We start from the raw sequence: 15232 nt of genomic DNA, 5'->3' as shown, positions 1-15232 counted from the left end.
GCTATTTCTCTGTCTCATGGGTAACAGAAGTACTGTGACTCCTTCTGATGGTAGGGATTCCAGCAACCGTAGACCTTTAACCTCATGTTACTCCATTAGTAAATTCTAGAAATTCTAATGACTTACTAGCAATCAGAAAAGAGAGGGTACACCATAGTACCCAGAAAGGGTTTCCTACAAGATACACTTACTTAACCTTCCCTACCTTCTCCCCCCTTATTTTTGTTGGTATTGAATTCATAACCTATGTAGCATTGGGTAAATAAATGTTCTCTAAAGGTATACCTGCCAAATTCAGGAAATAGTTAGCTTCTTTTCTTTGTTACTAATCCAGTCAGGACATACAGTGGGGTCTCCATTTGCCACATAGGTCGCCACAGGCTCTGACATTGCTCTTTAGTCCTCACCACTAATCTACTGCCTTGGCCGCTAATCCTTATTCTGGATTTGTTTCTATCCTTATCAGTGAGAGAAACGTCACTGGCACCCATGAGATCTAAGAACAGGTGTCCCATTACATCCTCATTTTGTTAAACATCATTTGCACTAGGAGGAAGCTGCAGTATAATAAAAGGCAAAGTAACTTTTTAGTGTAGTGGAATTCTTAATGTAGTTTCAGTTCAATTCAATTATAATCTTTAGTCCTATGGATAGCCTTCACTGGAGATTCTTTCTAATCTGGAACTTTTCATATCACTGTAATTGGTCTATTTTAGGACCACCTACACAGAATTTACCCGGGTTGGACACTTGTTAAGCATGCTAATTCCTGGGCTTTATATCAATCCTACAGAATCAGAATCCCTGGGGGAGTCAAGTGGGGGAAGGAAGGAAACCCAGGAATCTGAATTTTAGCAAACTTCTCAGGTGATTGAAAGTTTTAGTTAATAAAGTAAAATAATCTTTGGGAGAATTTAGTTTGGCTCATGGTTCTACCAAATGCTCAATTATTTGACTAAAAAGTAGTAATTTTATTAGTTAGCACTTGTAGAGTATGGGTCCATCCGTGTTGAATAGATATTGTAACTGATATTTTGAATTCTGTTTGGAATTCTATCTTAGATAAGCCTTTTTGTATACAAATACTTGCCAACAAGATGTACAAGTTTATAAAAATGTATCTATATGCAAGCTTGTCTTTCATCCAACTCTAGTTTTTTATAGCAAGTCTTTAACTTAAGAATTTAGGTCAATTTTCTCAAGAAAAACACCCCAACAGATCAAAAACAAGTATGCGATAAGGCTAGATTAAGATTTTCTTAGAAATCCTACATCAGAACATAAGGAATACCACAGGTGCAAAACACATTTAGTCCTTTGCAGACTCCTCTCATTTAAACAATTTTTACATAACTAATCACTTAACTTTTTCCTGTATTCCTAAGCCTTAAGACGTTTCTTAATACCTATTCACACCTGAAGTTTTTCTTTATCTTCATCTTTGGAAAAACTGTCTTATGGTTGTATTGAAAATGCAAATTTATACTAAAGTACAAGAGATTTTATTAAGAAGGATTTTAAGACTCACGATACTAAATGCCACGTTGTAAAATATAAAGTGTGACATTTTCCATTTTACACATAAGAGAAATATTATATGTAATTACAATTTGATGTTATATAAATTAGTTATGTATTTATTCCTTTTATAATTTATCAAAGAACTATCAGATACCATCTATCAATGTAAATGTCATTTAAATTATTTTCTTATTTAGTTATTATTCTTATCTAAAATTCTTAGAAAAGCATTTAGTTGTAGCTTATTAGAAGAGCAACTAGCTGTGCCTGTACATGAACATTTCTCTTTCACATCATTTACCTAACATTATTTTGTGAATTTCAATGCTAGCAGTTTTGGATTTTATGATTTGGATTTTGAAATATGTAATAAAGATTATTCTGCAGACGGACAAGAACAATTATTCAAATGTTTTTATAAACACATAAGATGGTTCATATTATATTAAATAGTAGCACTTTATAAATATTTGTTTAATGAATGAATGAGTTGGGCAAGACACACACACACGCACACACACACATATACACACACACACATACACACACACACATACACACTAGGTATGACTATAAATGAGAGTTTTCTATTTGTCCTAAGTTAATTGTAGAGTTTTAGAGTTTATTTTTTCCATATGTGTGTCGTATGTGTAATAAACTCAGTATGTATTTAAATGGATGCTTTGATGTTAGCACAGTTGCTTGTAATTAGCTAAGTGAATTGAAATGAACGTACAGAAGTGCCAAACGAGAGTACTATGGAAATGCCCTTTAAAAATATGCAGTAATTTTACAGTTACATTTAGTTTAACTATGCCTATTAGGAGTTCTATTAATTATTGGTTATTAATGTTGATTTTGTCAGTTTACAAGCATAAGAGATGTATGATACATCTCTGTCACATAACATATAAAGATACATTACACATGAGTACCATGTTGAAAATTTGTAATATATTATCAATATGTTGAGTTGCAAATAAAAATATACATTTTATGTTTTGGACACCTTGGGGGCACTAATAGGAGTCACTCTGTAATTTGTTACATGAGTTCAAATTTTCTTTAGTTACGCTCAATCAAAACCACATTTTGGAGGAATTGGGGGGGACTTCATGATAAAAAGAAAAAAAATCCAAGATAGAGTAATAAAAACAAAATAACTACAGAGCTTTTTAATTGTGTAAAGACTTTAAACACCTGATTATATTGGAAAAAAAATTACACATGTGTTTATTCCCTAAGCATCTGTGCATTTTATTATAACATATTTACCTGTATATGTGCTTAGGAGAATTACTAGGCTTACTTTTTCCAGCCTGGAAAAACTAATTAACATCCATATGTCAAAGAAAAAATTTCTTAGAACTTCTTTGAGAAGGTTGGGTATAATAAATCCCCCAAAATGCTTTCTTTTAAGGTTAATCTTTGCTTAAATTTTAAAAAGTTACGGTGAGTTATAGACAAGGTAGTCTTTCTTTTAAAAAAGAAAGAACAAAAGGATAAAAATTGCTGAAAATCTGAACACCACTTTCCTATTCACATCACTTTAATAATTTATCGAGTGCAGGGCCAACAATATGAAATTTTCATGTATAAGTATCATCCAGCCTCATATAAAAGTAATACATGAAAAATAAGGGCAAAGATAAATCACAAATACCAGTAATTCTTGGCAACAGTTCTCTAAATTATAATAGTAAAGTGCTAGTTATAAAGAAAAAAATAAGTATTTTTGGTTCTAGAAACTAAAGATTTTTATCATTATTTGTAGGAATTTTTAAAACTTCAGAATTATATTATGAAAGGCAAAAATGGATGACAAAAAGAAATCATTACTGCTTTAACTTCAATTGGGACTAAAAGTAGGGTAAATCAATGTAAAATTATGTTTTTCTTCTTTATATTCAAGATCACTAATTAAGAATTTGTGTTTAGCATAGATTGAACAGTTTTAAGGAGGTTTCAAAAATACTGTTCAGGACCTCCTCTCAGGTGTTTATTCTGACCTAGGTCTCCAAGTCTCGGGAAGGGTTTTCACCTAAATAAGATATGTGAGATTCTACCCCGATTGTTAGTGTTTTCAGAAATGCTCAGTGGGGGGCAGGGGGCGGGGGTGGAGAGGGAGGGAGAGAGAGAGAGAGAGAGAGAGAGAGAGAGAGGAGACAGAGAGACAGAGACAGGGAGAGACAGAGGAAGAGAGAGACAGACAGCCCTGGGGCATAAAGGAGAGAGAAGGGCAATGTGGAGGGATGGAGAAACAAAAGATTTACATTCACCAAATGCTGTCGTTTAAACTTACTTCCAAAGGGCTTAATTTTAAAATAATGAATTCACAAACACATTTGACTACATCCGTTTTATCTCCTAGGAAGAATTTAAAAGAAGGAAAAACCTCAGTGGCTCTCCGTTTATTACTGGTGGTGCGGGAAGATAAGACTTAGAGACTACATGTGGTTCAGCTGAATCTCTGAGTCTGTAATAAATATATCATAATAGTCTTCCACAGAGATGCTGGATCCCTCTTCCAGCTAGCAAAGAGCATTTTTACAGACCCTCGAAAATGTTTTAGTACATCATTAAATTTTGCATATAATAGGTTCCCTGCACCTGTCACAATTCCCAGATCATACTCACTTTTTCGTCTCCTTTCAGATGGAGACAAAGGTGGGAGGGCATTTGCCAGGGCGTGCTCCCCCTGTTTTCAGAGGTGGGCTGATCCAGGACTCTTTGACCTTTTTATTGTGATCTTTAGCTTAGTCCTCCATCACCCTGCATTTATTTAGTCCTCTGGGGAAGCCATTCTTTCTGCCTCCTTTGTCCCCCAAGGAACAGTACAAAGCCATATAAAATGAAAGAAAGGAGTAATAATAATAATTTTGTTTTAAAGGGCTGTGATGATTGGTACAGCAGATGTCAGGTTAAATGCATTCCATAGATCAGCCTGCTGGGCATACTCCCAGGACTATACCCATGCACCTGGGGCTTGGGAGTACCACCGTAGCAGTGCCTTCCAAGAGAAGGTCAAGCCCCTGCCACTGTGTCAGCTCTTCCAGGAGATGAATGCAGTGTGTCCAGGATAAAAGGAGCATGGCTTCCATTTCTTAGAGCCACCTTTTACATGCCACGTTAGGTGCGGTTCTTAACCCACCCCCACTTTGTTTAAGCTTTCTCATGGGTAAAAGGGTATATTAATAGTAATTATTTCTTAGGGATATTGAAATGATCAAATAAGTTAATTCTTATAAGACTTACAACAGTACCTGGCATACAGTGCTCAAATATTGTTTAGCTGTGATGATGAGGAGGATGATGATGAGGATGGAGGTGACTTAAATCTGAGGGTAAAATGCTCTTAGAGATGCGCTAGGTCAACCATCTAGTAGAGACTTAGGGAAGCAGGAAAGGGTGAGTGAGGTTCATTTAGCGTTGCTTCTCTAGAGACTGACACTAGGTGGGCAGCCATATCCTTCCTCATCATGCCTCTTTTGAGTAGCTGTTAGAGCACATAGGTAAGGCATGGGTGATCTCTCTCTACCCCTCACAGAGGGCTAACTGGAGTCTATTTGTTTGTGGTCTCATTATTTAAGATCTATGTGTTTAGTTCACTGCTACTGATTCATGCACTCCCTCAGTGAATCCTGACCTCCAGTCATTTCTTTTACATATTTACTGGGATTTTTTTTCTCAGCTATTGTTGGTTTGGGGATGTTATTGAAATGGCTGGCTTAACATTTGAAAACCACATAAAACCATGTCATAATGGAATTAATATATGTAATGAGAAGTAGTTCGAGGATTGTGTTCTTATAGAGATTTTGAATGTAAATTACAATGTATTTTTAGATGGTCTCTATTTGGTACCAGGGCTAGTGGCACTTTAACTAAGGAAGAGTCAGTAGTTGAACACACCTTGTTGATGAAATTTTGTGGCAAATAAACTCAGTTGATTTCATTTTTGGAGTACTATGTTTGTTCCTCAGGCTCTTTAATCTGTTCTGTATTCAAAGGCAAATGAGTTTCTGTTCATAAGGCAAAATGTGGCAACATTTTTTTTTTAATATTGACAGTATTAGTTCTGGTGCTTTTCATTTTCAAAATATATAAAAATAAGAAATGGAAACTCTTTGCAATAGGTGCATCATCACTAATACTTAATTTCAGCATTTTTGCAAGTTGCTGTCCTCCTATGTTTGTCTTGAAAAAGATGGAAACATCATTTCAATTATTATAAAATATGTTTCTTTTCTGCGCATATTAAAGGTCTTTTGTATAAAGTAGTAATGGAATATGCTTGAAGTGATCAAAATTTAATTGCCCATAGAGTATTTGTAAGCCAGAAGCTTTAGGATGAAATGCAAACAGCATTAAATGTCTAAATTTATCTTCTTCCAGACTTTCATCTTACAGTGATTTTCTGGAAGAATGGTATTAGGGTCTTGTTGGGAACAGTTAATAGAAGCTGTAATAGATAATAACTGACTCTGTAATTAGTCATTTCAAGACAGAGGTACTCTTTGAGCCACTGATAAGAATTGAATTGTAAGGCTACATCATGTTTTCATTGAGCTGTCACAACCCAGCAATCCATATTCATAGACTCCCAGTGCTAAGCTCATTGCCAATTTAACACAGATGTGGGAGAGATATGTACAACCTCCTCAGCCTTTTGATCCCTTCTTATTTTTTATTTGAGGAAATAGCAGAGTAGCTTCACAGTGAGGATAAGGGTGTCTTAGTGACAAAATTATCAGATTAATTTGGTATGTACATAAAATATGTATATATATATATATATATATATACACACATATATATATTCACACACAAAGTACATATATGCAAAAGAATCACTCTTATGGTTAAATGTAAAATTCAACAAAAATTTTCCTAGGTATTTCTGATTTTTGAGCACTACAGTAAAAATACTGCATTAATTTTTATTTTTGTTTCCATTCAGGAGAAACCTCTATTTTCACTTTCCTCAATGAATAACACTGGTCCCTTTTTTCAGTAGAAGAGATAGAGATTTTACACTTTTAGTTACATTGGCTATACTATATTCTCAGTGATATTTTATTTTTATGTTATTTTATATTGTAACAAATATTTCTGTATGGTTGAATTTCTAAAAATTATTTATTTAAATTTTTATACAATTTTTAAAGGTTACTTTCCATTTACAGTTATTACAAAATATCGGCTATATTTTCCTGTTGTATAATACATCCTTGAGCCTAACTTACACCCAGTAGTTTGTACCTTCCACCCCCCCATCCCTATATTGCCCCCCCCACTGGTAACCACCAGTTTGTTCTGTATATCTGTGAGTCTGCTTCTTTTATGTTATGTTTACTAGTTTGTTGTATTTTTTTAGATTCCACATATAAGTGACATCATACAGTATTTATCTTTCTCTGTCTGACTTATTTCACTTAGCATAATGCCCTCTAAGTCCATCTATGTTGCTGCAAATGGCAAAATTTCATTCTTTTTTATGGCTGAGTAGTATTCCATTGTATATATATACCACAGCTTGTGACCACAGTGGTCACTTAGGTTGTCTCCATGTCTTGGCGATTATAAATAATGCTGCTAGGAACATTAGGGTGCATGTATCTTTTCAAATAAGTATTTTTGTTTCTTTTGGATATTGTATGGTTGAATTTAACAAGCTTTTTTTTTTTTTTTTTTTTGCCGTACACGGGCCTCTCACTGTTGTGGCTTCTCCCGTTGCGGAGCACAGGCTCTGGACGCGCAGGCTCAGCGGCCATGGCTCACAGGCCCAGCTGCTCCGCGGCATGTGAGATCTTCCCAGACCGGGGCATGAACCCGCGTCCCCTGCATCGACAGGTGGACTCTCAACCAGTGCGCCACCAGGGAAGCCCTGAATTTAACAAGCTTTGATTGAGCTCTTCCTGTGGGCCAGGCTCTGTGGAAGGTGGAATGTGTCAAGTATTCCATATTTTTGAAAGCTATGGGGTCACGGAGGGGAGAGAGGGAGCTTTCCCTAAGAGGTCAGAAGAGACTTCATGAGAGAGATGGCATTTGAGCCTGCGCCTGAGGAATGGGTAGGATTTTAACAAAAGGAAACAAGGGAAGTCATTCTAGGTGAAGGTACCCTTTAAAGAAAGGCAAGGAGGGCTTCCCTGGTGGTGCGGTGGTTAAGAATCCACCTGCCAATGCAGGGGACACGGGATCGAGCCCTGGTCCGGGAAGATCCCAAATGCCGCGGAGCAACTAAGCCCGTGCGCCACAACTACTGAGCCTGCGCTTTAGAGCCCGCGAGCCACAACTACTGAGCCTGCATGCCACAACTACTGAAGCCCGCACGCCTAGAGCCCGTGCTCCGCAACAAGAGAAGCCACCGCAACGAGAAGCCCGTGCACCACAACGAAGAGTAGCCCCTACTTGCCGCAACTAGAGAAAGCCCGTGCGCAGCAACAAAGACCCAACACAGCCAGAAAGGAAGGAAGGAAGGGAGGAAGGGAGGGAGGGAGGGAGGGAGGAAGGGAGGGAGGGAGGGAGGAAGGAAGGAAGGAGATAGGGAAGTAAAGAACATGTTCTAGTTTAAATGGATCAAAGGGTGTTTTCAGCTGAAATGGGGAAAATTGACTGGAGAGACTGGTTATGGCCACAACCTGAAGGACTTTGAAATCACACTGAATATAAGATTGTAATCTGTGAATGATAGGAAGCTAGAGATGTTTGTTGAACAAGGGAATTATGTGATCTGATAAGACACATTTGCTTTCTGATCATAGGTAATAATATACTTGCTTTATTTCTTCCCTAAAATGTACTGATAAGTTCAAAATACTACTTGCAATCCATAATATATATATTGCTTTTTTTCTCTATAATTAAAGTAGCTAGTTCTCCATACAGCAGTTTAATGCGAAAATATAAAAGATAGAAAAATTGACTCTAAGGAAAAAAAAAGTCTTCTGGGGAAGAATTTTATAAATTTACCATGAAAATTTGTAAAACCATGGAAAGAAGTAGATCATAAGTCAGACTGAATTCTTTAAGTAAGTGTTTACCTATTTAAAGTCATTACATTATTATTTGATGATTTTTACATAAACCATTGCTGTCTGAAGTGGGTAACTGGTGGCTCCAATACCACGGTGGCGATAAATTTGCATAAAATAACTAGAGTTGTTAGGATATCAGATAGAGTTTATAAACATTTTGTCAATAGGAAACTAGTTCCAAATATCTCTTTTTGCTTTTCTATTTAATAAAACCCAAATTACAGTGTTAACACAGCTCTTGGCTCATAGAAGGTATACAGTTTTTAAAGTCTGAATGTATTACATACTTTGCAGTGCTTTTTGTTTTGTTTTGTTTTGTTTTTTGTGGTATGTGGGCCTCTCACTGTTGTGGCCTCTCCCGTTGCGGAGCACAGGCTCCGGATGCTCAGGCTCAACGGCCATGGCTTACGGGCCCAGCCGCTCCGCAGCATGTGGGATCTTCCCGGACCGGGACATGAACCCGTGTCCCCTGCTTCGGCAGGTGGACTCTCAACCACTGCGCCACCAGGGAAGCCCTTGCAGTGCATTTTTACTGTTTGGGTTAGTTTGCTCATCCTAAGTGCATTTATAAGTGTATTTATACTAAGCTCCTTTCTTTCCCTCAACTTTTTAATATGAAATTTTCCTGAAACAAAGGAGACTAGCACAACAAACATCTGTATACCCCCTACCTAGATTCATCAATTATTCATATAATACATTTCTTTTTAAGTGAATTGCTAAAATATTATTTGTTCCCTACTTAGCATATTAGTTAGAAAATTTGGCTGATAATCTTGGAAAGAAAATGAAGGGTTTGCTTATCAACTGGGCTAGTTAAATATCAGTTAGATACAGGTATTCCTAACAGTTATTTATCTTAAAGGCAGTTCAAATATAAATATTTTCTGCAATTGTTCTCCATGCTAATGTACCCAAGTATACATATTTTAACTATAACTTCTATTTACAAAAAGGTAGTTTCATATACAAATATTTTTAAAGGGAACGTTTTTAAATGACATTAGCTTTGGAACATTTTAAATTATGCTGTTGAGACTATACCATTCTGAATCAGGGTATCAGAAACTTACAAAAATCGCTGTAATCTGAATTAGTACTATGTATTTTACATTCTGCAATTAGTATATCTATTTTGTCTACCACATATGCAATCCTATGATTCATGTATAGTTTATTTAAAATAGTAGACAACAGGTATCTATATTTAATCAACTTGAGCCAAATATTATAACCATGAAAATTGTAAGTTTTCTTTCTAGTTCATATGCATATTAAAATAATTTTACATTCAGAAATGTGAGCTTCACTTTTATTTTCTGTCAGTAGCCATATTAGTGCTGTGTATAGTAAACTTTTCCTTTAATTTGTCATACATCACTCTTCCACTTTCCAGAAGTTTATTCCAGTTGCCTGGATGGCAGCAGTTGGTGGATGCAAGTGATGAGCTAAGAGTAGAGAAGCTAAAATAGTGCTTGAAGGGTGAGTCCCAGTGGAGTTAGAAGAAGGGAAGTCAAGATGCAGCATGTAGGTAGAGTAAGAGTCAGTGCAGGTTGGAGATCCTATGACGCTTGGTAGGAAGGAATCAGGAAAATCTCAGAAGGTAAGATGAGGGAAGAGGCCCCAAAGGAAAACCGAATTCTGCAGAAGCTAATGATGCAGAATTACACAGGTAAAGAGAGCTTCAGAGCACCACACTGAGCAGCCTCGATGTCGGAAATAATTATTTGTTTCTGTGGAGTTTTGTGTGTGTGCGTGTTTTTAGGAAACCCTGACAGACTAACCGGGGGCTACAGGTAGAGAGAGGAAACATTTGATGAAAGGGAGAGAATAGGGCAGAGAGAAGGAAGTCCCTCACATTGTTTCAAAGTCAAAGTGCCTCGGTGTAAAGTTTTTGTTGTCTTACTCAGATTGCTCATGGATTTGCTCCAGTGCTCTCGTCGATATAAACATGTGGGCTGCAGACATTCTGACGTTTCCTACAAGCTAGCAGGGAATCAAAACTGTGTCAGGTGTTTCTTAAATACAGAAATTAGACCGATTATCTTTTTGAGTAAAAGGGACCTGGTGCCCAGAAGATATCTCTTTAATTCCGTAAGAGTCTGAGCAACATTTCCTCTTTCTTGAAAACAGAGATCAATTACCAACCAGTTCACGTATGGATTATACATTACATCTGTTTAGAGGAGGAAAGGGAATGCTTGCTCCACAGTGTCAAGAGTGGAGACTTTTTCCAAAGGCAAATCTCATTTTTTCCCTAAAAAGTAAATTCCCAACTCCAGCAGGCAGAAAAATAGATGATAATCAATTCATTTTTAACAGGGAACTCTTTCTTTAGATGATGTCTCTAAACATACAGTATCTGAGAACGTATGTATACTGAAGTTGGTTTGCCATTTTAACAGATGTCTTTGGCTGGTCTCTGAGTCAGTTTCTGTCTGCATTGATCTGTCTTACACTCTGGAAAATGTTTTAAATATAGAAATAGCCAACTTTTCTCTGTTTTTTTTTTTTTTTTTCCCATGTGGCTTCTCCAAGTGGGATTCATCTGACTGACAAAGTCTGGGATTCACAACATACTTTTCCTCTAGAAACAAGTTGAAGATAAGACAACCTGGCTTCACTTTTCTATGAATGAGCTATTCATGAATAAATATTTCCATGCATATTTATCAAACACCCAAAAGTGTCAGGAATTGTTTCAGGTACTTGAGATATATTACTGAAAGAAACACTCAGGATACCTGCTTTGATGGAGTTTACATTCTACAGAATGAGACTGACAATAAACATAATCAACAAAAAATACTTTAAGTAAATATATCAGTATAATATATCAGTGTTAGAAGGTGATAATTATAGAAAAAAGTGGGGGTGGGGAAGTTAGAACAAAGTATGGAGCATTGGAAATGTGGATATTGCAGAGACCGGGGACTGGGGGGCTGTTTGTGATTTTAAATACTGTGGTTAAGGCAGGCCTCATTGAGAGGGTGACATCTGAGTTGACTTGAAAGAGGTGAGGGAATTGGCCCTTCACATATCTGCAGAAAGAGAGTCCCAGGCAGAGAGGAAAGAGCTAGTGCAAAGGCTTGGCATATCTGAATAACAGCAAGGAGGCTACTGTGCCTGGAGTGGGGTGAGTCAGGAGGAAAGCAGAAGGTCATGGGAACAGAGATGGCATGGAGGCAGATCACATAGGACCTTGTTGGCCACTGTAAAGACTTTGAGAGCATTGGAGAGTTGTAGGCAGGGGAGTGACATGATTGGATGTCTAAAAAGAATTCCCCTGACTCTTACACTGAGATTAGGCTGTAGAGAGAGGATAGAACCAGGAAGACCAGATTGATGTCTAATGCAACAATGGGAGAGATGATGGTAGCTCAGAACAGTGTGGTAAGTGGTCAGATTCTGGATATGATCAGAAGGCAGAGCTGGCAGGATTTACTGATGGACTGCATTCAGGGTATGGGAGAAGGTGATTCCAAAATTGACTTAGAGGTTTTTGGCCTGAGTAGCAGGAACAACGGTGCTGCCATCAGCAGAGTTGTGGAAGGCTGCAGGAGATGCAGGTTTGCAGGGTGGGGTGGGTGTTCAGTTTTGGTCGTGTTGAAGTTGAGACGTCTCGTGGACATCCAAGCGGGGGTGTTGAGCAGAAGCTTGATATATATCTGGAGTATATTTATAAAGAGGTCTGGACTGGAGATAGAAATTTGAGAGTAGTCAGCTTATGGAAGGTATTTAAAGCCAAGAGTCTCTAAGAGTAGTAAGTGTTTTTCTTACGAATTTCTTTTTTTTTTTCAAGTCATTTAATGTTTAGAAACGATTTCTCGCATATTTAAGCCCACCTGCCCTTGAGGTTACCAAATAATAGGTACTCACATCACTACTAGGAATAGAACCAAGCAGAGAGAAAACCTTGCTCAGTCTGACATAGCAAATATTGGGAATGAAGTCCAGTTCTCTTATTCATGGGCTGTTTTCACTAGACCTTGCTGCTTCAGCACCCAAGAATCTAAGTAAAGAAGAGAACTGGTCTGAAGCAGGCTCCTCTTACGGTGTGTGGAAGAGTTAAGATAGAATTTGCTTCATCCTCTGGGTCTGGAAAGGCACTGGGTGGTAGGTGAGAGGGGAGGTCTGGAAAGGATTAAGTCTGGCTGGATATCTAAGGGGCACAGTAGACCTTGGCCATGCTCAGTTTCCAAATGAGTCACAGGCCACCCAGATAGCTTACTAGATGTACATCTCTAAGCTATTGAAACTTCCCTAGATATGTGCAAGCCACCAATAAATTGAATTTATCAATTGTCATGGTAGACATGGCAGGGCTTATGTTTTGCTGGGAGGGACATAGCTGTTTGAGGCCAGAGCTGAATAGCTGAGTAGAAGAAAAATTGAGAGCTGCCATGCATGGTTCTTTTCTTTCTCAGCCACTTCTCCGAGAGTGTTTAGCGTCTGTTTTAAATTAGCATTGAACAGATGCTTGAAGAGTATCTTTTGGAAAGACAGTTAAACTAATCACAAGCTGGGGATGCTCATTTATCTTGGGCCCATTTGAGATCACAGCTCAGACTTGAGTGTGGTTGGAAATGAAGTAGTGGGTGGGAAGGGTACATGGAGAATCCTGGCAGGCAGTAGGACTCAGATGTGGGTAGTCCAATGATTGGACATACCCAGGCATCTGGCGAGGGAGATGCCAGGAGGTCTGTACAGGACCCCAGTTCTCAGGAAGGGAGGAGCAAAGCAGGGCTTCCAGGTCTGAAAAAGGGCAGGGAAAGGTAACTGACTTTTATTGATTCATTACTGTGTTCATGATCGTGTGTTAAGGATCTAGATACATTGATAGATAATATGTATTTGTCTTTATTTCTTACAGTAGACCTGATAGTATTATGATTCCCTTTTGTATATGGGGAGTCCATGACTCACGCTAAGGTCACACCCTGGACAAAGGTAGAAAGAGGTGAGACTCAAATTCAGTTTTGCCTCAATCCCAAACACATAAAACCCTTACATTTTTCAGAATCTTGGAAATAGGAACCAGAGTAGAAGCATAAAGGAATGCAGAGGAGTCCACAGGGGCTGCATTTGTGCATTAACGTGGGATTGGTGTGATCTTGCTGGAGTAGTGGAGTGGATTGAGAGGAAGTAGGTAAAAGCGAGGTCCCGTGGGTCCACAGTAAGACTCTGCAGCTTGGGTCTGATTTGCTGTGAAGGACAATCTGAGACACAGCACTTGAGTTCAGTGGTTAGTATAGGCAACTTAACAGGAAGTAACCTAATTCTCAACCTCCTGGATGGGGCACAGAAGCAGTTTAAGCACTTTTTACCTCACTGAACCAAAGAATGAAGGCAGCAATACAACCATCTGTGGGAATCTGGGGTAAGCAAAACAGGGGGCTGACAACTAGGGTGTTATTCTACAGATGAGGAACTTTAGACTCTGAGAGGTGAAGTGGTTTTGCTGGAGAACGGGGAGCAGTAGATGAGGGCCCAGTACCAGATCTCATCCCTTATCTGGCCTAGGGCTTCACCCACGGTGCCATAGGTGACACCTCCTGGCTGCCTTTGGCCCTCTTCCTCGCTAGTAACGGTGATATTGACTCCTGTAGCTTTCATTTTGCTTTTCAAATACTCATAATGCATGTGAATAATGTGGGAAAGAGGTTATTAAACAAAAATTTAGCCACGGCCACTTTGCCACTTTGGGATTTGGTGGGGGGTGGTAGGTGTAGGGCAGGGAGAAAATGGGAGACAAGCCAGGTAAACAGCATCAAAAAGGTTCCGATGTTATCACATGGTCCTGGACAAAGTTCTTAATTGCTCTGTGTCACAGATTCCTCACTTGTATCCTGAGAATGATAACAGTACCCCCTTTATAGAGATGTTTTGTTAATGAAATGAGATAATACATGTAAACTACTTATCTCAGTGCCCTGCTGAATGGTTTTCATGTGGTTTATATGCCAGCACTCAAAATACTAGCTATTATCTTATTAAAGGATACGGAGATGATTTATTCCAACATCCAATGCCATTTTGGGGGTAGCATGATGTCAGGCTGTTCTGTTGATACATGTGTCTTATTTATGTTTTATAATATGGATGTTTCAAACCATTCCACTCTACTCACTGGATTTCCTGGAGTTTAATTTAAACATTCTCATCACAGTTAATGTCACTCTGGTCATTCTCCTTATTGCTAGCAAGCATTTATGACAGCCTTGTACTGTGTACTACCAAAATAATATTACCTTCTCCTGGCTGCTTCCTACAAATGCCTTCATCTTGATGTAATAAAGGCAATGCAGGAGAAAAAATTATTATGTCAAGGAGGAAATTATGATCAACTTTTAGGGTGGTGAGCAAGATACAATTTTTTAATAAGCCAAACCTGAGTAGTGTACAAGATATACTTAATTTGACTCTTTTTTCCCCAGGAACATCCGGATTTTCTGGTTGTAAAACCATTTGGACTCCTCTTGTAGACTTTGTTCTAAAACTTAAAGCATGTAGTGGTCTTCTTTTCCTGTTCTCAAAGGGAGAAGGGCTGACTGTCTTCATGCAAATTAGTCCGCTTTTGTTGAAAGACTCCGGGGAACTCATCTATGAAACATAGGGTAACAATAAGAAATGCAGTGCAGCTTACTATTCTGCTTTCAGCTGATGAAAGATTG

At 38.2% G+C, this 15232-nt stretch overlaps 1 protein-coding gene across 2 annotated transcripts in view; it reads left to right on the top strand.

The window, feature by feature from the left end:
* The window catches only part of RELN (reelin), a 516315-nt gene that overhangs the window by 63339 nt on the left and 437744 nt on the right, over positions 1 to 15232 (top strand). The window lies entirely within an intron of this gene.

This window comes from Lagenorhynchus albirostris, chromosome 8 (genome assembly GCF_949774975.1).
Source record: "Lagenorhynchus albirostris chromosome 8, mLagAlb1.1, whole genome shotgun sequence".
NCBI lineage: Eukaryota > Metazoa > Chordata > Mammalia > Artiodactyla > Delphinidae > Lagenorhynchus > Lagenorhynchus albirostris.
This window is presented reverse-complemented; position numbering and strand designations above follow the sequence as displayed.